The 23,209-nt window shown below is 37.3% G+C and overlaps 1 protein-coding gene and 1 pseudogene across 2 annotated transcripts in view; one reads left to right on the top strand and one right to left on the bottom strand.

The window, feature by feature from the left end:
- Pde4d (phosphodiesterase 4D) overlaps positions 1 to 23,209 on the top strand; it is a 1,402,687-nt gene that overhangs the window by 250,823 nt on the left and 1,128,655 nt on the right. The window lies entirely within an intron of this gene.
- Positions 13,898 to 14,539, bottom strand: LOC122117271 (annotated as a pseudogene).

Below are 23,209 nucleotides of genomic sequence, written 5' to 3' on the forward strand. Positions count from 1 at the left end.
TTTTTCCTTGAAGAGGATCAGAGTAAATACTTTGACATGGATATTGCCTATTTTTTAAAATATTTTCAAAATATTAAATACTTACTGGCAGACTGCTTTTCAAAAGTTTGTACCAATATTTGGTATTTGGAACAATGCATGAACATTCCATCTTCACTGTAAATTTACAAGCAATGAATATGTTTTCCTTTCTAAAATGATTGATTTTAATTTTGTGTAGTTATTGAAAGGCGATGGGTATTGGTCTTTTACTGAGGTCAAATCATGTATAATATTTATCACTTTTCTCGTGAGTTGTCCAGTTACAGCTTTCTTTCTTTCTTTCTTTTTTTAATTAAACTGGCTGAATGCTCCATTCTATAGAGTGTACAGTTTCTAGCAGATATATTCACACACCACTGTTTTAGTTGATGCTCAAGGATGATATATGAAGACAGGCAAAGCCACCAGCAGCAAGCAGCCTGAGCAGCTGTTTTGTAGTCTGTGTCATAATGCAGGAACCAGGAGGGAGTTGAATTACTAAATAGTCCCCTTTTTCTGTTAGCCTACTATTGCAAAAGCAGGCTTGGTTAGCCAGATGTGTGTGACAGGCTTCTTTTCTTTCCATTTGTCTCAAGTATTATTAGATAGGTCCCGAAACTGCTGGTAAATTGGGGCTGTGGTACATTTCATTTAGGCCGTTCTCTGATACATGAAGTGTCGCAACTACTCAATATGGTTTGCCCTTCACTTGAGCAAATTGCCAACAGCTTGTGTGTGACTCCTTAAGAATAATGAGGACCTCCTTTTAGAAGAGGGGACAGATTGTTTCTGTACTTGGCACCCATATCCGACTGCAGCTGGGATTGCTTGAGACACTCTGACGAACAGTGGGGCCCATGTTAACAGGGAAGTGTCCATTTCATCTGAGTTGCTGTGGAGGATGCCAGTGTCTGGCAATAAGGCTTTCTCTAGCCTGACTTCTCTCCCTGAACTCCCTGACTTGACACAAGATAATGTCAGATCTCTGTACTGCCTTTCAGCCTCTTTTCATTTCATTGGGAAACTGAATGCACATGCTTTTAGACACATCATAGCTAAGAGCTATTTTGAAACAAGACAGAAATTTAAATTTTTACTCACAGCATACAGGTCATTTAATACCAATTTTTTAATCTTGAATGGAACACTCAGAAATAGTTTTGATATGATTACTGCCATGCAAATTACCCTGTAAAAAAGAGAACAAAAACTTTTTTTAAAAAAAAAAAATCTTATTAACAAAGGTTTGAGGTAGAATGGTTAAGAATAGGTAGAAAGTCTTGAGTCTAGAAATTTACTCCAATATTATTTTATCATGTCTTCCCTTCCCTCCCTCCCTCCCTTTCTTTCTTTCTTCCTTCCTTCCTTCCTTCCTTCCTTCCTTCCTTCCTTCCTTCCTTCCTTCCTTCCTTCCTTCCTTCCTTTCTTTCTTCCTTACTTCCCACCTTCTCTTCCTTCCTTCCCACCTTCTCTTCCTGCCTCCTTTCCTCCCTCCCTCCTTCCCTCCCTCTCTTTTTCTCTTTCTTTCTTTTTCTCCCTCTCTCTCCCTCTCTCCCCCCTCTCTCTCTTTCTCTCCCTCTCTCTCTCTCCCTCTCTCTCTCTCCCTCTCTCTCTCTCTCTCTCTCTCTCTCTCTCTCTCTTTCTTTTCTCTTCTTCTTTTCCCTCTGTGCTGGTACTGAGGCTTGAAATCAAGGCCTTTCACTTTCCTTGGCTTACTTGCTTGAGGTTGGCACTCTACCACTTGAGTCACACCTTTACTTCTAGCTGTTTGATTGGAAATAAGAGTCTCGTGAAATACTCTGCCTGGGTTGACTTCAAACTATGATCCTCAGATCTCAGCCTTTTAAAGAGCTAGGATTATGGACATAATCCACTAGCTTCCAGGCTATTTTTTCTCCTGAAGTGTCTATGATGCTTTCTCCTTCCCTATCAGATTAAATTCAGACTCTCCATGGCCATCTTTTCTGTGTTGTTCATTTTATTCTTTTAAACAGATATTATTGACATATGAAATTTATATATTTAATGTATGCCATTTGATGTTTTTATATACTTACATATACATATATACTTACATATATTATATATATATATATATATATATATATATAAATTTATTTATGCATTGTGACATGATAAATTTCACTCCAGGAAACTAACAGTCCATCACCTCTACATAGTTACTGTTTGTATTTGTGTGTGGTGGTTATCAGTGTGCATGTAAATGTGTGTGTGTCTTTTGGTTTGAATTTTAGATTCTACAGTGTTATTAAACAATTTTTAAATCAACCTTACTGATTCTATTTCAGGGTGTTTGCTCCTACATTCTCACTAGAAAAGTAAACCTACTCCTATCTTGTCAGGGTGGGCTTTACTTCTTTGGATATCTGCTTCCTTAGTTTTCTCCATCATTTCTATCTCCTTCACACTTTATCAGTTTACATATTTGAAATACACTGATTTTTTAACTCTCTTGGCTTTCTATGTGTGCTATTATTTTCCTGAAGGGAGAGCTAATTGCTGAAGAAATATAAAAAGAGGTGAACAAGCAATGTTTTGTTGAGGTATTGAAAAAATATGTCGCATAGATGAAGGAAGAGAAGTGGCGAGAATGTAGTAAAAACTCAATCCATGTCCTACTAAATTAAGAAACGTGAGGGAAGGAGAGGGGCTAGGAGGATGGGGAAGAATGTTGAAAGGAATGATATTGATCAAGATACACTGTATTTATAAACTGCTTTGTTGAATGGGAACTACTTTGTATGTAAAGCTACTTAAAGATCATGCAAATATAAAAAAAGAAAATATGTTGAATATTTTCTACATTCAATAATGAATCATGGCCAAAGTCAAGATTACTCTTGATGAGATGATGATGATGATGATGCTAACAACCAACTTAAATTATTTGCTCCTTAGAAAAATATTCCATCATATAATTGCATAAAGAAGGAAGCTGAATCTCACTGAAAAATAGTTTTTTCCAGGACATTCAGCTAGTGAGCAACAGACGGAAGAGTTGAATTCATTTCTCATGGAGTCCAAAGTTGCTGAAAAGTTCTTTAGGAAATGATAAAACAGTTGTGGATAGTTACAATGAAAAATAAAGGGGAGCTGCTTTGTAAATTGCAAAAGGTTCTAATAAGCAAGTGTTAGTAATATTGAAAAATATGTAACTATCTTCATTATCTGGTAAGGTATAATGCAAGCATTATCTTCATCTTCTGATATGAAGAGATATTTATTTATTAAACGTACAGAAGGGAGAAAAGGTGAACATGTCACATTTGAGCTAGGGAAACAAAGAATAAATTCAGGCAACGTTCCTTTAGTAACTGCTGATACCATGGTACTATCACCTTCTCAGTAGATTTCATTTGAGAGGGACATTTTCTGCTAATAAGCACTCAGTGTATACTGATAACTGTAGTAATTGAGCATTTACTATGCCCACCATTGCATATATTACTTACATCACCGGAAAGTCTAAACCAGATGGTATCTTTAATTGGTATCCACAGAACAATGACATCTCACTGTTTTGTTGTTGAATTCAGTTTTTGTTGTTATTGTTGTTTTATATTTGGCCATTCTTGCTTTTGAACCCAGAACCTCCTTCTTGTTGGGTCCTTTACCAATTAAGCTGCACGCTCTGCCCCTTTTGCTTTAGTTATTTTTCTTTTTAATACATTTTTATTGTAAAAATACTGAGGGGTTACAGTTACATGAGCAAGGAACCTTCCATGCTTTTGGCTCAGAGGCTAGCTTCGGACTGAACTTCCCCCCCAGAAGCCATTCACCCTGGTGTTTTGCTTCAAGTCTCTTGGTGTGGATGCTTGTTGTTCACATTTCTATGGATCCTTGGCCTCCACAGTTATTCAAGGAACAAAACCCAATGACAGAGTCAGAGTCAGGTCACTACTCGTCCATGTAGCAGTGTCCCTCTTACAAGAAAAATCAGTGCTTTCAGTCCAAAATTGGTACATTATATTGTCTCTTCATCCCTCAATGAAAAAACAATGTTGGGGAACATGAAGACATTTTTCCTCTTTTGATTTAATACATAATATTCTGCAGAAGAAAAATTCCAAGCATGTTAGCTATCTAGTATTATCTGAGCATCTATGAAGACAGTGAATAATATTAATGCATTTTCTCCTCATAATTGAGTCTTTGCTAGAATGCCATTAGTACTATTGTTTCAATTTTTAAAAATAACACCAGGTAGGATTTTTTTCCTTTGAGATTCCTTCTAATTGATCCAAAAGGGATAGCCCAATGCTCCAGAGCAGACTCAGCCCTTTTAAGCCACACCCATTTTGGAGCCAGCCAAGGAAATGGGCTTGTGCTGCAAGAAAATATTTGTTGGCCCATCGTTATTTTTAAGTGCTTCCGAGAGACTACAGAATAAGAGAAGAAAGCAACAGTTCTCAGCCTGCCTGGGGATGACGTGCGTGCGTGCGTGCGTGCGTGTGTGTGTGTGTGTGTGTGTGTGTGTGTGTGTGTGTGTGTGTGTGTATAATCCAGTTAAGAAAGAAAACATCTAAAAATGAAATACACTTACTCAGAACCTCTAGTGTAAGGTGCAAAGAGCCTGTTGAGGAGCCAAGATTAAAAATTAAATGGTTGAAACCTGCAGAGCAGCTGTCATCAGCAGAACCGAGTGCTCTTCTGGCTATCTTTGTGTCATCTGATTAATTTCAATGAATTGACTTTGAGTACTAATGTCCTTTGGTCTTTTTGTTGCTGACCATAACTCATAGTGACCCATTTGCTGGTGAGTTTTTTCCTCACAGTACAATGATTGCTGGCCTTTCAATGAGCTGGATGAATTCACCAGTGTTCACAGTCCCCCAAATGGCTTCTGATCTGTTCACCATTCTAGCCAAGTCCCAAGGGTAGGAAATCAAATTCCCACTGTAATTTGCCCATATCATTACTATAGCTCATACTTTGAAATGTAGTGTGGAATAGGAAAGAGAGTTATGAATGAGATTAGTACTATTTCAAATCTATCAACTGAGAAGAGTCTATGATGGAAGAAACCAAAAGGATTCAGTAGACAACTTATCTTCTGATTCCTGGTCCCTTATATTTTATTTCCATTCTTCAGTCCTTCTACCAAAAGATTGCTTATGCCGCCAGGAATCCTAGCTACTCAGCAGGCTGAGATCTGAGGATCACCATTCAAAGCCAACCCAGGCAGGAGAGTCTATGAGACTCATCTCCATTTAACTACTTTACTATAAAAAGCTAGAAGTAGAGCTGTAGTTCAGGTGGTAGAATGCTAGCCTTGAGCAAAAAAAGCTCAGAGACAATGCTCTGGCTCTGAGTTAAAGCCCCAGATGGTGCACGCATGCACACATACACACACACATACAAATACACACAGGAATATTCTATTCTATGTCTCCTTGCTATGTGTTTCAATAACTCCTTGTTGGTGAATCTTTAGCTAATGTTTGACTAAGAAAGTTGAAACACTGAGCTATGGAATTGTATTGAATATGCAGATGTGAATGAGATATATTTGTGAAAGAAAGTATTTTGTTTATAGGTAAGACATATATACATATATGGTAGCATTATATGCTTCACTTTCATAACAATATCATTTTGATATCCATCTGCTATGATTTCAACATGGTTTGTGACCCCTGAGGTTCCATTGTAATTAAAGATAGGATGCCTGGGGTGGGGTGGAGGGTTCTTAAGTCATTAGGAGATAGAAGGAGTTGGAGTTTTGAATACGTTGGAGTTTTGAACTACCCCTTGGTAGTTCTGCTGTGACATCTTGATTTCTCACAAGAGGATTGTTAGCTCTCTTGTGTTTTATTCTCTGATCCTGTGTGAAATGTGACTGATTCCTCCTTCATAGGCTCTCACCATGATGTTACCTACTGCCCTCACCGGAGGCTAAATCATCCCAGCTCAGCTGTCTTAGGCTGAACTTAGAACTCTTTAATTATAAAAAATTTAAGTAGCTTGTGTCAATTATTTTGAACAGAGACAAAGTTGACTTGTATTTCATATGGTTAAAAAATTTGTAAATAGCGGGGTGCCAATGGCTCATGCCTGTAATCCTAGCTACTCGGGAGGTTGAGATCTGAGGATTGAGTTTTGGAGTCAGCCCAGGCAGAGAAGTCCCCCAATTAACCATTAAAAACCCAGAAGTAGTGCTGTGGCTCAAATGATAGAGTGATAGTCTTGAGCACAAATAGGCTCAGGGACAGTGCCTAGTCGCTGAGTTCAAGCCCCACAACTGAAGAAGAAAAAAAGAAAATAATATTAGAAAATGAAGAAGGCTGAAGGATACAAGGGCCCACCTGTACAAGTCCATGCTGCATCGAGTCAAGCTGGATGTGGACTTACCTGGTCAGTAACATCTTCTAGTTAACTCTAGAGATGTAGATCTTCATTTATTAGGGACTGAAGCCTAGAAGTAGAGAATTTTTTTTATGTGTAACGGGCATCCAAATGAAAAAAATCACTTAAATAATGTCATTGCTATATTGTTTTGATAGTCTTTGAAAAAATGAATCATAAAAATTTGTAAGTGTAAAAACATGCAAGCTACAAAGAATTCTCACAGTAATTTGAGTTTTCAGCAGAATAAATGCATCAGGTGATTTCCTGATAAAATAGGTATTCAATATTCAGAATATATGTAGGCAAACTGGAAGAAAGCCTTATATGTAAGCAAAAGAGGATTTTCAACTGTGAAATCCAGTAATCAATCCTATCAGAGTACTTTTGAGTCATCATTTTTCTCACGCTATCTGGCATTGTAAATACTTTTAATAGCCCATTAAATTAGGTCTGTGATTTCTGACCTTTACTCTCCTAATATCACTTCAGTTTCAGCTTCAGTTTCTGGAATATTAAGGTACATGGTTTCTGCTTTATTTAGAAGTAGAGGAGGGATGAAAGTGGTAAGTATATGTTAATTTCTATTTTCTCATTCCATTCTATTGTGTAAATGAATTTATTTTCAGGAAAAAAGGTATCCTGACTTATTTATATGTGCAGATGCCTTTTCGGAAAATAGTTGCTGAATATTCATTTAAATCCTATTTCTTGGGACTTTCTATCAGCATGGTACTGTTTGATCTAAAGTGTGTGAGTTCTTAGAGCTGAGGAATAACTTGGTGACATTTTAATATCAGCTCCCCTCCTCATTCTGTTTGCATATTACATGCTGGCCAAATTTGGGACATCTTTTTTAAACACAGCATGTGCTGGTAAGTGAATGTGACACAACTTGTCTTTTTGAACCAACAACATTTTATATAAACATGTGTAATGTTTTGTCCTTGAGTGATCCATTGCACTGAGAAACCATAAAACTAAAATTTTTAGCACATCCTGGTATTTTGGTGTTGCTCTTGATGTTGATTTTGACCTAAACACTTAGGAAAACATACCTGCCCTTTGTAGGAATGGAGCTAAGTGTTGCAGAAATTACATTCACATACCATTAAGGCTTGTGGTCAATTTCTCCCTTAAGGGTTGTAATCCCCTTAGATAACTTCCTCTTTGGGGACTTGCAAAGTGTAGAAATCTGGAGGAAGGGGCCCAGCTGCAAGGATGAGGACTTATCTTCCTCAAAAGAGCTATCTCACAGGGGGCCCTGAATGGCCCTTTCCTGGTGTAGCTCAGGCCTGCCTCTTATCAGTTGCAGTCTGAGAGGAGACTGAGAGGAGCTTTGTAGCTGCTGACCCACTTATTCATTCAATAGTGGTGCTCCTTGTATGGTGAATACGAGATACTCTTGATCAGGTATGCTGCCACTGTCTTGAGGGTGATTAGGAATCATGCATCAGGCTGTGGGAGATGTATGGGACATGGGACATGCCGGTGTAGATTTGGGGAGATTTAATTTGGAAGATATAGTCATTTCATGTTGGAATCAGAATCAGGCAGGCAAGATGATTTTGGTTACAGGATCAAGACACGGAAGCTTAAAAATATACTTGTCTGGAGGTCAGGTATTAATGAGACAAGTATTTTGGTTTTGGTTTTGTTTTGGAATGAGATTAGAGTGTTGGGTGCTGGTGAATCACATCTGTAAGACTGGCTACTAGATCTTTAGATCTCAAGACTGAGGTTCAAAGTTAACCTAGGTAGGAAAGTCCGTGAGACTCTCATCTCCAATTACCCACCAAAAAGCCAGAAATGGAGCTGTCACTCAAGTAATAGAGTACTAGTCTTGAGCAAAGGAAGCTCAGTGACAGTGCCCAGGCCCTGAGTTAAAGCCCTAGGTCAGGTCCAGTGCACACCTAAATGAATGAATGAATGATTAGAGGTAATGGAAGAATTGTGAATGTCCAGGCTTTTCTCATCATCTCCTTTGCTAACACTGGAGATGAAGTTACCATTGTCTCACAACCTGGCAAAAGCAATAGTTTTCTAACTAATGGGTCCAGGCATTTCTTCTTTTTTTTTATAATAGAGATTTTTTTCTTGTTGTTTGTCATGGGGCTTGAATTCAGGGCCTGGGGACTATCCTTGAGCTTTTTTCTCTCAAGGCTCACATTCCACAGCACCACTTAAGGTTTTCTGAAAGTTAATTGGAGATTAGAGTCTCATGGACTTTCCTGCCTGGGCTGGCTTTGAAAGGTGATCCTTGGATCTCAGCCTCCTGAGTAGCTAGATCTACAGGTGTGAGCTGCTGGTGCCCAGCTTTATAAATTTTATCAGCATAGCTTCATTGTATAAGAGAATGGGTTTCATTGTGACACTTCCGTATGTATATCATATATTTAGGTCATATTGTCTGTCTCCCCTTTGCCTTTCTCCACCCCACACTTTCTTTCAGCCATTCAGATCCCTCTGCTATGCCTTGTACATAGTTCTCAGAGCCTGTCCACATACGTTGCCTTCTGACCCTAATGCTCCTTCTCCATATGTCCACATTACTCATTCCTCACCCCTCCTTTGCCTCTGCCCACATGGCACTTTAGAAGAGAAGCTTTTGTGGACTCTCTTCCTTTTTAAAAAATATAGCATATTTACACATGCCCTGTCTCTTTCCATTCATCCAGCACTTCTCTTCCTCATAGTATGACCTATCATCCATCCTCGTCTACTGAATTCATCACATGACATCGCCTGTCGGTGCCTCAGGAACAGCTGCATGTCCTCCATCTCATACATTTCAAACTAATAATACATTTTCCATTTGTTTATTATTTGCATCACTTTCACGAAACTCCGTGAATCTAGTTACTTGTTTTGTTTTTGGCAAAATTCATTTAGAAAAATGATATTGAATTCATGGACATGAAGAAATAAATAAATATATAATATGCAAATATATATTTATATATAATCCATGGACATGAAGAAGAAAAGAAACAAAGAAAGAAAGGAAAGAAAGAAAGAAGGTAGGAAGGAAAGATTTGATAGTAAACAGAGGACACTTACATGGAAAATAATAGTTTTTTGTATGATTTGAAAAAGATTCTAGAAAAAGTTGATCAGAAGAGCTTCTGTGGGAGTCTTGAAAATAGAAGGAATCCACTGGGTCCCTGTGAGTGTATTGTGAAGCCCTAGGTTATCTGTGGATTTTAATTTGATTCTTTCCATCTGTTTTGCTGAAACTGAGACTAAGATAACGTAAGTTTTGGATTGCATACTCTGTGTGTGTGTGTGTGTGTGTGTGTGTGTGTGTGTGTGTGTGTGTGTGTGTGTGTGTGTGTGTGTGTGTGTGTGTACTGGTACTGAGACTTGAACTCTGGGCTTTTCACTCTTGCTTGTCTTTTGTACTCAAGGCTGATACTTTACCACAATCCCACAACCCTACTTCTGGATTTTGCTGGTTAATTAGAAATAGGATTCTCACAGATTGTTCAGGATGCCTTCAACCCATGATCTTCAGATCTCAACCTTCTGAGTAGCTAAATGCCTGGCTTCTATTTTTTTTTTAATTTTAGTTACCTATAGTGAAAGTATATAATGATAATTTAATGTGGTCTTACTTTCTCTTAGGGAACCTATTTGTTTTCTACTGATGCTGCAACAAATAACTACAACTAGAGTTATAACTATAGTTAGAAATAACTATAACAGCTATAAATTTAGAGAGTGGTTTGAAGCTTCACTAACTTCTGAAAAGCCATAGTTCAGCAGTCTTAAAAATGGGCTCTCATGGATGGATATCGAAGTGTTGGCAGGGCACATTACTTTCTATAATTCTGAGGGAATCCATTTCCATGGTTTTTCTTGCCTCAGAAGCTGACCATATTTCTTGACTCTTGGCTTCCTTTTCTCTGTCTTGAAGATCAAGCAGTGGTGGGCTGAATGCCTTCATGTATTGATCACAGCTGTCCGATCTCTTTAGCATTGGTTGCTTACTTTTAAGCAGGAGTCCTCTGAATAATTCAAGATAGCTGAACCATTTCTACAATTAGGTGACTGGCAACTTTAATTTTATGGGCAATCCTGATACTCTTTCAGGTAATGTAATACATTCTGTGGTTGTGGGGAATAGAAGTGGACACTTTTTGGAAGCCATTGTTCATCTATCAAAGCTAAAAATGGTGAGCATCTTTTAATATGCTTATTTGCCATATTCTCTTCAGAAAAATGGCTTTGTGTTTTGACCATTTGCTAATTGGCTACTTTTTGAAAAATTAAATTGCTATTTGAATTTTGAGAGTTTTTCCTGTGTGTAGTTTTTATTTCAGAAACAAGACCTCTGTCTGGTGTTTGATTTCCCCTCAGCCTATAGCTTGTGTTTTCATTCTTTTATGAAGGCCATTCATAATAGAAAAGTTCTGTACTTGGATATGGAAAAAATTTTGTTAATCTGTTTTTATTAGTTATGCTTTTATTGGCATTCTAACAACTCTTCACCAAGCCCCAAATCCTGCAAAAATTTATATCTCCTAAAAGTTTTATGGGTTTACATTTTAAATTTAAGTTTACTATCCATTTTAATGTTTTTTTTTTTTATAAATAGGTGCCAAGTTAGGCCGTTTTTTTAATTTGCCTCCAGTGTCCATATGATAGGACCAGCACAAGCTGAAAACTGTACTCTAGCCATAGAATTGCTTTCTGCCTTTATCCAAAATTAATTGGTCATGACTGTATGCAGGTAAATTGTTTTATTCCTTAAAAATAAAGATAAATGTACTATATAACTAAAGTTTAATAACACACAATAGTTTCACAAAAATTTTGGTTGCATTAAAATATTTTATAATAAGTGATATAAGAAGGAAGTATTTGCAGCTTTAAAGTCTAAAAATATAGGGTGATGATTTGCTGAGATACGAGTTCCAGGAGATTGAAAAGTAATAGTTAAATGACTTTGATCAAGGTCATTTTCTTCCCTGGGCTTCAGTTTTACTTCATGTGAACCAAGAACTAGATGACTCCTAGAGCTTTCAGGTATTCTGGTGCTTAAAGTGTGTATGGCAACTACTCATCAGTGAATTCAGTATAAGAAATGAGGGGACAGCTCTAGGCTGTCATTCTGGTTTAAAATCTAAAAAAGAGCAAATGCATTTGCCCCAGAAGAAGGCTTTATAATTTCCTAAAAGCTCTTAGGATAAAAGAGCTACTGTCAAAGTACTTTGGAAAATTTAATTGTACCTATAATTAATCATAACAACATAGAATGTGCCATAATACAGTATTATGGCACACAATTGGGCATGTGATCTCAGTATTTGCAAGACTGAAGTAGGAGGGTGTGAATTAAAGGCCAGCCTGGACTGCCAACCAAGCTACTGCCTCAAAATTCAAAAAACGATGGGAGAGAGAAAAGGTCACACACTTCTGGATTTTGTAGTGGGATTATTACATGTTGTTTCTTCATATTTGATTGACAGAATATAAACAAGTACGACATATAAATAAGAAAATTATAATCAGTGTTTGTAAAGTCCTACACACTTAATAAGAAGAATTCCAGTGGAGAGTTTAACCCTCTACTGAGTATTTATATTCTTGGTAGAAATAAACACACAGTAAATTGATTATGAGATGATACCTACCACATGGATTTTAAGTAATAATTTAGCTATTACATTTTAAAAGGAAAACATTACATTTTGTTTACTTATTTATATGGCACTGACTTTATACCTACAGTACAGTAGAGTTTATGCTTTTTTGGTTAGAACAAATTGATTTGCTCGTCTCCTTTGCTTCTTTTAACAAGTGTCAAGATTATTTTTGTTAGCAGAAGCTCTAACCTTGGTAAAATTATAAAGGACTGCCAAGTTCATCTATCATATGTTATTGTATTTAGGTTTCAAAGGAAATCAAACTGACATTATTTCTACACAGTGACTTTTAACCCCCACAATATAGAATCAGGTGAAACTAATTTAAGTGACTTTTTCCCCCGAACCATCTTCATTAAAAATGTGTACTTGAACACTGCACTGGCAGCGTCTACCTAGGAGATGATTAGAAATGCAGAATCTTGGGCTAACACCCAGGCTTACTGAAGAAGTACTTGCATTTATTTTTTGTTTTTTAAAAATATTCCACTAAACTCAGGAACGAGACAAGGATGTCCACTCTCTCCAGTTCCCTTCAATTTAGTATTAGAATGTCTAGCTACAGCAATAAGACAAAATGCAAACATAAAAGGGATCCAAATAGTGAAACATGAAGTAAAACTCCCCTCTTTGCAGATGACATGATCTTGTATTTAAAGAATCCCATGGACTTCACTCCCAAATTACTTGAGCTGATTTGAAACTTTGGCAAAGTAGCAGGGTATAAAATTAACCCTCAAAAATTAATGTCTTTCTGGATGCCAACAATGAGAAGAATGAGTCTGTAATCAGGAAAGCAACTTCGTTCGTAATAGCCCCACAAAAAATAAAATACCTAGGAATTAACTTAACCAAAGAAGTGAAGGACCTCTATGATGAAAAATTTAAAAACCTGAAAAAGGAAATCAAAACAGAATTTAGAAAGTAGAAAAACCTCCCATGTTCCTGTATTGGAAGGATCAACATCATGAAAATGGCAATACTTCCCAAGGCTATCTACAAATTCAATATAATACCTATCAATATTCCAACCTCATTCTTCAAGGAAATAGAAGAGGCAATACAAAAATTCATATGGAACAATACAAAAACCCGAATAGCAAAAACAATCCTTAACAGAAAGAACAGTGCCGGAGGAACATCAATACCAAATTTCAAACTCCACTACAAAGCCATGGTAATAAAAACAGCTTGGTACTGGCACAGGAACAAACCTCAGGACCAATGGAATAGAACTGAAAACCCAGAAATGAACCCACAGACTATGGCCACCTAATCTTTGATAAGGGAGCTAAAAAAATAGAATGGAAGAGAGACAGCCTCTTCAGTAAATGGTGCTGGCAAAATTGGTTAATCACTTGTAGAAAACTAAAGCTAGAACAATGCTTGATAAGAAATGTACTCATTATCTTGCCCATGTAATTGTAACCCCTCTGTACAGTATTTTCACAATCAAAAAAAGAAAACTAAAGCTAGATTCTTATATATCACCCTGCACCAGAATCAACTCCAAATGGATCAAAGACTTTGGAGTCAAAGCAGACACCCTGAAAAACATTACAGGATGGAATAGGAGAAACCCTTGGTCTCCTTGGCACAGGCCAAAATTTTCTTTTTCTTTTCTTTTTTTTTTTAAGGTCCGGTCATGGGGCTTGAACTCTGGGCCTGGGTGCTGTCCCTGTCCCTCAGCTCTTCAGCTCAAGGCTAGCGCTCTACCACTTGAGCCACAGCGCCACTTCCGGCTTTTTTTTTTGCTTATGTGGTGCTGAGGAATTGAACCCAGGGCCTCAGGCATGCAAGGCAAGCCGCTCTACCTCTGAGCCACCTTCCTAGCCCCATACTGTTTAATAACCAAGATGCAAACTAATTTTGTTGTAACAAGCCTAGACCAATTCTATCAAATATGTCATTGGTTAGATATCCAGATTCATTTAACGTTTTGAAAGCTCATTTGACAGCCGGTCAAGTCCCTCATACAGACCAGTTCCTTAGGTAGCACAAGTGGCTTGGACATACCGTGTTCTGTTATGAAGGGACTGAAGACCTAATTTATCTGTCATTTCACTGATGGCCATATCATTTGGTAAATCCTGTTTGTTCGCAAAAAGCAGCAGGACTGCATCTTGCAGCTCGTCTTCCAGAAGCATTTTTTGCAACACATCTGCTCCTTCCTGATTCTTTCGCAATCATTGCTGTCTACCACAAAAATAAGACCCTGGGTATTCTGGAAGCAATGCCTCCAGAGAGGCCTAATTTTATCTTGACCACCAACATCCCATACTGTGAAACAAATGTTCTTAGATTCTACTGTTTCTACATTAAAACCAATGGTAGGAATGGTGGTGACTGTCTCTCCTAACTTCAGTTTATACAGAATGGTCGTTTTACCAGCAGCATCCAATCCAACCATCAGAATGCGCATCTGTTTCTTGCCCAACAGGCGGGAGAAGAGGGAGGAGATGGTGAGACCCATGGCGGTGGTGGCACTTGGCGATGGGCACAAGAAGGGGTCTGGGCGGCCCAGGGTCTTCTCCTTTCACGCTCACGATAAAATGAGCGGAAGGGAAAAAAGAGAGCTGGGGAGAAAGCCAGCGGCTGGACCGCTTGCAGGCCCGACAGGAGTTAGCAGGGCAAGGACCTGGGCAGCCCCAGCCCAGGTGTTAAGATCCCTGCTGCGGCCTCGGGGACTGGAGCAGAGGCCCGCCCTTCCAACATGGACAGATTCTGCGCTTCCGGTGCTGCCAGGGCCTGCGCCTGTGCAAAATTTTCTTAATAGAGACCCAGAAACACAACAAATCAAAGAAAGGTTGGACAAATGGGATTGCATGAAGCTGCAGAGCTTCTGCATGGCAAAGGACATAGCTAGCAAGATTAATAGAAAGCCCATGGATTGGGAGAAGGTCTTCACTAGCCATACAACGGACATATCTAAAATATACCTGGAACTCAAAAAATTAAATCCCCCCATCAAATAACTTCCTGATAAATAAGTGGGCTAAAGACTAACAGAGAAACTTTTCTGAAGAGGAAATAAGAATATCCAATAGACACATGAAGAAATGCTCAACCTCTCTAGCCATAAAAGAAATGCAAATCAAAATAACATTGAGATTCTGCCTCACCCCAGTTAGAATGGCAAAACTCAAGAACTCTAACAACAACAGATGCTGGAGGGGATGTGGCCAAATGGGAACCCTATTGCATTGTTGGTGGGAGTGTAAACTTGTTCAACCACTTTTGAAAGTAGTATGGAAGTTCCTCAAAAGACTCCCCTATGACCCAGCAATCCCACTTTTGGGCATTTACCCAAATGTTTACAAACAAGACCATACTAAAGCTACCAGCACAACTATGTTTATTGCAGCATTATTTGCCATAGCTAAGATATGGAAGCAACCCAGATGCCCCTCAGTAGATGAATGGATCAAGAAAATGCGGTATCTATATATACAATGAAATTTTCTGCCTCCATCAGAAAGAATGACATTGCCCCATTTGTTAGGAAATGGAAAGACTTGGAAAAAATAATATTAAGTGAAGTAAGCCAGGCCCAAAGAAACGTAAGTCCTATGATTTCCCTTATATGCTATAACTAGTATATGTCTGAGACAAGCAGAACAGGTCAGATAAGATGATGTTAAGCTAAATGAACCCCAAGATAAGGACACAGTATTTTTTTCTTTCTTGCTATTGTGTCTAACATATTTACAAGATATTTCTTTGTTGTTTTGTATGTCCCTCCCCCACGGTGTAACCCTTGTTTTCACTGTATTTCATATTGGTATAATTTGTGGAGGGGAAGAGAAAAAACAAACCATTTAAATAGGGATACAGGTTGACCCATTGCAACAATGAAATGTACAAGATGCTATGTTGAAAATGGAACTTTACAATTTAGGCGGGGGTGGTAAGGTGGTGGAGTGAGGGTTTGTAGTTGTGGAGATGGGAGAGAAGGGAAAGGAGGGGAAAAACAAAGGAGAAGATAACAATGCTTGATAAGAAATGTACTCATTACCTTGCTCATGTAACTGTAACCCCTCCTTTGTACAGTATTCTCACAATATAAAACTTATTAAAATATTTTTTATTGGGGCTGGGATGGTGGCTCACTGGTAGAGTGCTTGCCTCGTATGTGTGCTTCCCTTGTATGCATGAGGACCTGGGTTCCATTCCTCAGCACCACATAGCAGAAAAAAGCCAGAAGAGGTGTGATGGCTCAAGTGGTAGAGCGCTAGCCTTGAGCTGAAGAGCTGAGGGACAGCGCCCAGGCCCAGAGTTCAGCATCCCCAACTGACAAAAAAAAAAAAATTGGTATTATTGTAAAGGTGATGTACTAGAGGACATAGCTAGCAAGATTAATATTATCAGACAAGGGCCTCATATCTAAAATATATTTAGCTATATTTAGATATGTTTGTTAAAATATATTTAGAGCTCAAAAAATTAACCCCCAAAAGTAAATCTTCAAAGGATCAATGACTCAATTAATAAATGGTCTAAAGAGTTTAAGAGACATCTCAGAAGAAGAATGGCCAACAGAACCTACATTAAAAAAATCCTGACTTGTTTTCATTTCTTGGTGTTCACTTTGATAAACATCATTTTATAGGATCATATGCACATAGCTATTGAGCCCGTATGATAATCTCCTAAGAAAACCCTCCTTTTGCCTTGTTTTATTGTACTATTTGTGGTTCTTTTTATCCCTCCTGTTTTTTCCCATTTGTCACTGTTTTTGATTTCTATACCCTTTGTCTTGTATCTAAGTTCATCCGATTTGGGGAGTAGAAAGGGAAGCACAGAAATGGTGGGACCAGGGTGAACTAATTCAGCAGTGAAACTCACTGGACACTATGTTGGAAATGAACTATTCAATTTGGGGGTAGGGGACTGGAAGAGAAAAAAGTGGGAGAAAATGAGGGAGGAAGTGACACTGTTCAAAAGAAATGTACTTATTACCTGATTTATGTAACTGTAACCCCTCTGCACATCACCTTTACAGTTAAAAAAAAGGATCATGACCAAATGTAATGCAGTCTACTGAAATATGGAAAATACATCACTAGAAAAACTAGCAAGATTCCGAGGCACTAAGGTTTACTTAACATTTTAGCTATGTTAATTACTTAGTTTTGGCAGTGTATAGTGGTGTGTAAAGATGTTAATGTTTGGAGAAGCCATGTGAAGAGGAGATGTGAATCCTAGGGTACTTTCTTTTGCAAGTTTACTGTAAATTTTAAGTATTTCCAAAATTCTAAAAAAGTCATTTAAATATCCAAGGTGAGGAAATTATTCATTTATACCTTAAAATTTTTAAATCACTTTAATTTTAAATCGCTACTTATTTTCTTCTTCTTTTTAATTATTATTATTAAGGTGATATACAGAGGGATTATATTTATATATGTCAGATAAAGAGTACATTTCTTTTTGGACAATGTCACCCCTTTCTTCACTCTTTCCCAACTCTAAGAAACTTTGTTAAAAATAAAGTTTCTCTGCCCATACTCCATACCTCACAAATCAGAATGTGGGGATGTGTGTGTGTGCATGTTTGTGTGTGTATGCTTATGCATATTAGAGAGAAGGGATCCTTATGTCTACTTAAATATAAGAATCCTAGTTTAGGGCTGGGAAAGTGGCTCAGTGGTAGAGTGCTTGCCTTACATGCATGAGGCCCTGGGTTTCCTCAGCACCACATAAGCAAAAAGAAAAAAATCCGGAAGTGGTGCTGTTGCTCAAGTGGCAGAGTGCTAGACTTGAGCTGAAGAGCTGAGGGACAGCGCCCAGGCCTAGAGTTCAGGCCTCATGACCAGACTCCCCCTCCAAAAAAATCCTAGTTTAGAGCTTTCTTTTTTAAAGCTCCTATTCTTTGAAAAATGTAAGTGAACCTGCTAGACTTAGGCCTGTAAATGACAGACTGTATGTAGTCTGACATAGGACTCTTGTAAAAGTTTGCTAGTTTATAGCACAATGGGGGGGGGGGGGGAGAGTATTAACATTCTTTACAAGTAGCATAGAGCACGCTGCAGACTAGCTCCTTGGTGAGACCACCTGGTGAGAATTATTGAAAAATCCAACCATTTAGGTGTAACACAATTGTCCTAAAGGCATACAGAAACTGAAAAATAATTTATTTAAAAAAATCTATCAAATCTGGATTTGTAAACAGGAGCTACCTCAGCAATCCTTCTCAGTAGTAGTAAAGTACAGGGAGTTGAGATGGGCTATATGATGAAGAACTTCATCAACTGACTTTATTAGAACAGAAGCTGAGGAAGTTCAAGACTCCAGCCTTATAGAACACAAATGGAGATCATGCTAGCACACCTTAAAGTAAATATTCATGGAAATTCCAATGTCAATAAATTAGGTAACTTCTACAAAGCGGACAAATTCCTACGGAGACAAAAATGACCCAAGCTGATTCAATAGAAAATAAAAACCATGAATGAACCTAAAACAGGTAAAAAGATTAAGTTAATAATTTAATAATTAGGAACAATGAAAATCCTAGATGCATATGGTTTTATAATAAATTCTAACAATATTTTAAAAAAGTAAGCCTTTACCCCCTTCAAAATGAAAGAAACTAAAGAAATTCTCACTAACTACTAAACTAAAAACATATTACTGAAACCTCTCTTGTTGTTTCTGAAAAAATGATAAACATAGAGTAAGCTTACGATTCTCTACTCCTTTATTTTATATATATATTTCCAAGAAAAAAGTAAACCTTGTGTACACAGAAACTCTTAATTAAATGTTGAAAGCAGCATTGTTCATCTCAGCTTGATTAAAAAAGTGGAAGTAACCCAAAGTTCATCAACTGATGAACTAATACACAACATCAACACTCATCAAACGAATAAGTTGATCAAAATAAAATCTATCTATAATATGGAATTTTCTTTAGAACTTAAATACAACTGAGTTTTATTTAGAAATTAAATACAACTGTTGCTGCCTGCTACACTGTGAGTACAACTTGAAAATATTCAGCGCAGTGAAGGAAGCAAGTCCCAACGGAACATACATTATATCATTCCATGTACATGAAGGATTCACCATAGCCATATCTATGAAAAGCTGGTTAGTTGCTGCCTAGGGCTGAGAGATTTGGGGCAAGTGGGGAAGTAATTACTGATGAATATGAGGTTGAAATGTTATACAATTGATCGTAGTGATGATTCCCTAACCCTGAAGTATGTAAACTGTTGAATTGTGCATTTCAAATGATCTGTGAATTCCATCTCAAGGTGGCATGGTATGTGGCAGTCATTTAATAGTGGTCAAGGTTACCACCTTGAGTACCCAGAGTCAATCATTCCATAACAGACATGTCACCTAGCAACAACATTCTTTCCCCATTGCTTAATAACACTGGTGCCTGTGTCATAGTGTTAGGAATATTAAATGAGTAAATATTGGAAAACACTTAAAGAAATACATAAGCACAGTGTAAACACTATATCAGAGTTTGATAAATAGTGGATATGAGATTAGGCAACTACAATTTTGTTCCTTGGGAACAAACTCAGAGTTTGACTTTCTTCTTTTCGGTTGTTAAGAGAGTAAATAAATAAGGGCACTGGTGGCTCATTCCTGTAATTCTAGCTACTTTAGAAGCTAAGACCTGAGGATCATGATTCAAAGTCAGACCAGGCAGGAAAGTGTTTGAAACTTTTAGTTTGATGTGGAAACACAAAAGCCTGCTGTGGAGTTATGTTTCAAATGATAGAGTATTAGCTTTGAGTGGAAAAAGATGAGGGACAGTGTCTAGGCCTTGAGTTCAAATCCTAGTACTGACAAACAAAAATAAATGAATAAATAAATGCAAAGTAGATGGCAGTTAATGCTTTTGGTTTACAAAAAGAAAAGTTCACACTCCTATATCAACCTATACATATTACTTTTGTTTGCTTTTTTGCATTTCTTTTTTATTCTAAAGTTGCATAACTAAGGAATATTTCTTTTAATTTTTTTGTTTTGAAATCATATTGTTCATGGACATCCTAAATCAGAGGTCTCTATCTTTGTCCAGTGAACCACAGACACCAAAGAACAAATGTGTCTCAATGTAAAGTTTTAATATTAGAAGAATATATATATATATATAAATCTTTGAATAGCTAGCATAATAGATATTAATAAATATGCATTACATTGAACAATTCACATAGAACACAAGTGAGTCTGTGTGTGTGTGCATGTGTGTGTTTGTGTGTGTAGACAAAGCTTTTTTCTGTTGCTGTCCTTAAAAATTACATACTTATATTTGATGTGTTCAAGCTTGTGTGTTTGTGCTAACTTTGTCCCCATGAGATTCTGTTTTGAGGTATTTGCATAGATTTTGATCTTTCAGCTGAGTTAGATTTATTTGACATTCTGCTGCCTGGTTTCTAGTAATATTTTCAATTGGTGGAATGACTGCTACTGAATTTCCATGTGTTCACTGTTTTGATTTCTTATTTTCATTAAATTTTCATATTTCTGCTAACTCTCAGAAGACCTTTTAAACAATTTTATTTGGTCTGCCTCACCCAGACATTAAAGTGTCTGGCACTTTCAATTCTTCCAAGAAAGTATGTTAGTTCTGTAGAACAAGTTTCCATTATACTTCTTACATTTTCATGGGCTGGGTGGAAGGCTTCCTTTTGAGTTGTGAATAGTTTGAACCACCCTGATGGGTATTAAAATATTTTAGAAATAATCACTCTTCTGGAGAATTGGTGAAATAACTGGCTTGACTTGACTTAGCACAGAAGTGCACTAGAAGCAATGCACAGGCAATCTTTCTTTATTGGAAGGGGGTCTGGAAGGAGGCAGGACAGTGGTTCAGAGACCACAGGGAAGGCCTCTTACCTCTTCAGAATGTCTCAGGAATGTGCTTCTCATCTTGTTTTCCAACTCTGAATTTGATAGTACATAAGACAAAGGGATTCAGCTGCTGTTATTTTGTCCCATCTTGGAAAGTAAGGCAAAACGTGCTGGAAAATGATTGCTGATCCGCTTGGTAATCCAAAAAGAATTGACCGGAGACTTAAAGGATTTAAGAAAGTAGGATTATTTATTGATGCAAAAAGCTTAGTATAACCTGCTTATACCCTTGCCAGCAACTGAATTATTGTCTTAAGAGAACAGAAATATAGTAAAAACCAGATTCTTACTTAATATCAGCTGCTATTTTAACGTGTTTCTGGCACTATTTCATTGTGTCTTAATGTTACTAAACTTTATATTGCAGTTGCTGAGAATTACTTTAACTGAAGCAATTTAAATTTGCATATCCTACTGAGCTACTTTGTTCATGAAACACTAAAATCTGATAGTGGTGTTTTATATGGATTACAGAGTTAGAGACAGTTGGTTATTGATCTTGTGAAACACCAGTCTTGTACAGGATTAATGAGAATGATTAGAGAGAATTTATTAAACAGTTGACTTTGGGAATCCTTTTTCCTCTATTGTATGTAAACTTACAAGGGGATGCCTCTGACTTTTGCTGTCTGAATTACTAGTAATTGTGACATAATCACTCAAACTATTATGCAATTATTTCAAATATCAATACCTCATTTACCAGCTGGAATGAGACTGTGATTTCTTTCGGGCCTTTTTGATGGTCATATCAAGGACACAGATGGCAGAATTATATTTACTCAAAGCAGAAGGATTTGGTGTTATGAGATATTTCATATCTCATATTTGATCTTTCAGATCAAAGATCTTGGTCACATACCAGAGAATGTATGTCTACAATTATTATTGTTCATTAGCATAATTTACTCCATCCCTTGAGTATGTATTTTTTCATATAATTTTTGTTTTTTGTGTCTAAGACCAATTGCCCACATTGTTGAAAGCATTGATTTTGATGGAGACATAGATTTCAAGTGATTATAATCCAATTTAAGTGAATCAAGTCATTGAAACAGCTCAGTCTTTATCACAAGCTTTAGAAACATCATTAGCACCTTCTCTCCACTATATAGCTTAGCTTTTCTCCCTATGAGAATCATTCAAGCTGATTCTATTCATACAATATTATCACCAAGCGATGTACTTTACACAAGATTTGCATCTTATTATTTTCAACAGCATCAGTAGAGTGGTAGCATCTCTCTCTATGTATGTATATATCTATATATCTTTAATTTTTTAGGTAGTGTGCAAAAGGGTTACCATTCAACATGTCAATTTGTAAGTACAATCATCTTGATTGACATAACCTCTTTACTCTCATTTACCTCATCATTTTAATAGTTTTAATGGAAGTCTCAGGATTGACTCTCACTAGACTGACATAGGACACCTGATTTTCACTAAACTTATTGTTCAGGCCAGGACAGAATGATTGCTATACGTTAGATTGTCTGAGATGAAGAAATGTTGTTTTCCCAAGAAAAATCATGGTATCGTTATTAAAAAAAATGGAAAAAGAGCCGGGCGCTGGTGACTCACGCCTGTAATCCTAGCTACTCAGGAGGCTGAGATCTGAGGATCGCGGTTCAAAGCCAGCCCGGGCAGGAGAGACCATGAGACTCCTATCTCCAATAAACCACCAGAAAACCGGAAGTGGCGCTGTAGCTCAAGTGGTAGAGCGCTCGCCTTGAGCTGAAGAGCTGAGGGACAGCGCCCAGGCCCAGAGTTCAAGCCCCATGACCTACAAAAAAAAAAATGGAAAAAGAAACCCTGTTTTCCATGTTACTAATATTTAGTTTTGGTTATTCTTCCCTATATCAACTGTTACTAATATCAACATCTGCTTTCTTTTACTGCATGAGTATATTTTATATTTCCTGTAAAACAAACTGATATCTTTTAGGGAATGCTTCCAATACTTAATACATTCTCTATTTAAACAGGTAGTAATAATAAAGGATTAGTGAAAAGAAGAAACCTTAATCCTTACATTTGCCAGAATGGATAATTTTATCTGACATCTTTCAGAACCTGATCCAAAGTCTACCTACTTCTAATAGATAGTGTTTTCTACTGCATTTCCATCAAGGCCAAGTTGACTTTAGGCTGTCAAAATGAACCCCAAGATAAGTATTCAAATGTTTTTTCTTTCTTGCGATTGTTTCTAACATATTTATAAGATTATTTCATTGTTGCTTTGTATGTCCCTCCCCCACGGTATAACCCCTGCTTTCACTGTATTTGATGTT

This window comes from Dipodomys spectabilis, unplaced genomic scaffold (genome assembly GCF_019054845.1).
Source record: "Dipodomys spectabilis isolate Male_0828 unplaced genomic scaffold, ASM1905484v1 ptg000140l, whole genome shotgun sequence".
Classification (NCBI taxonomy): domain Eukaryota; kingdom Metazoa; phylum Chordata; class Mammalia; order Rodentia; family Heteromyidae; genus Dipodomys; species Dipodomys spectabilis.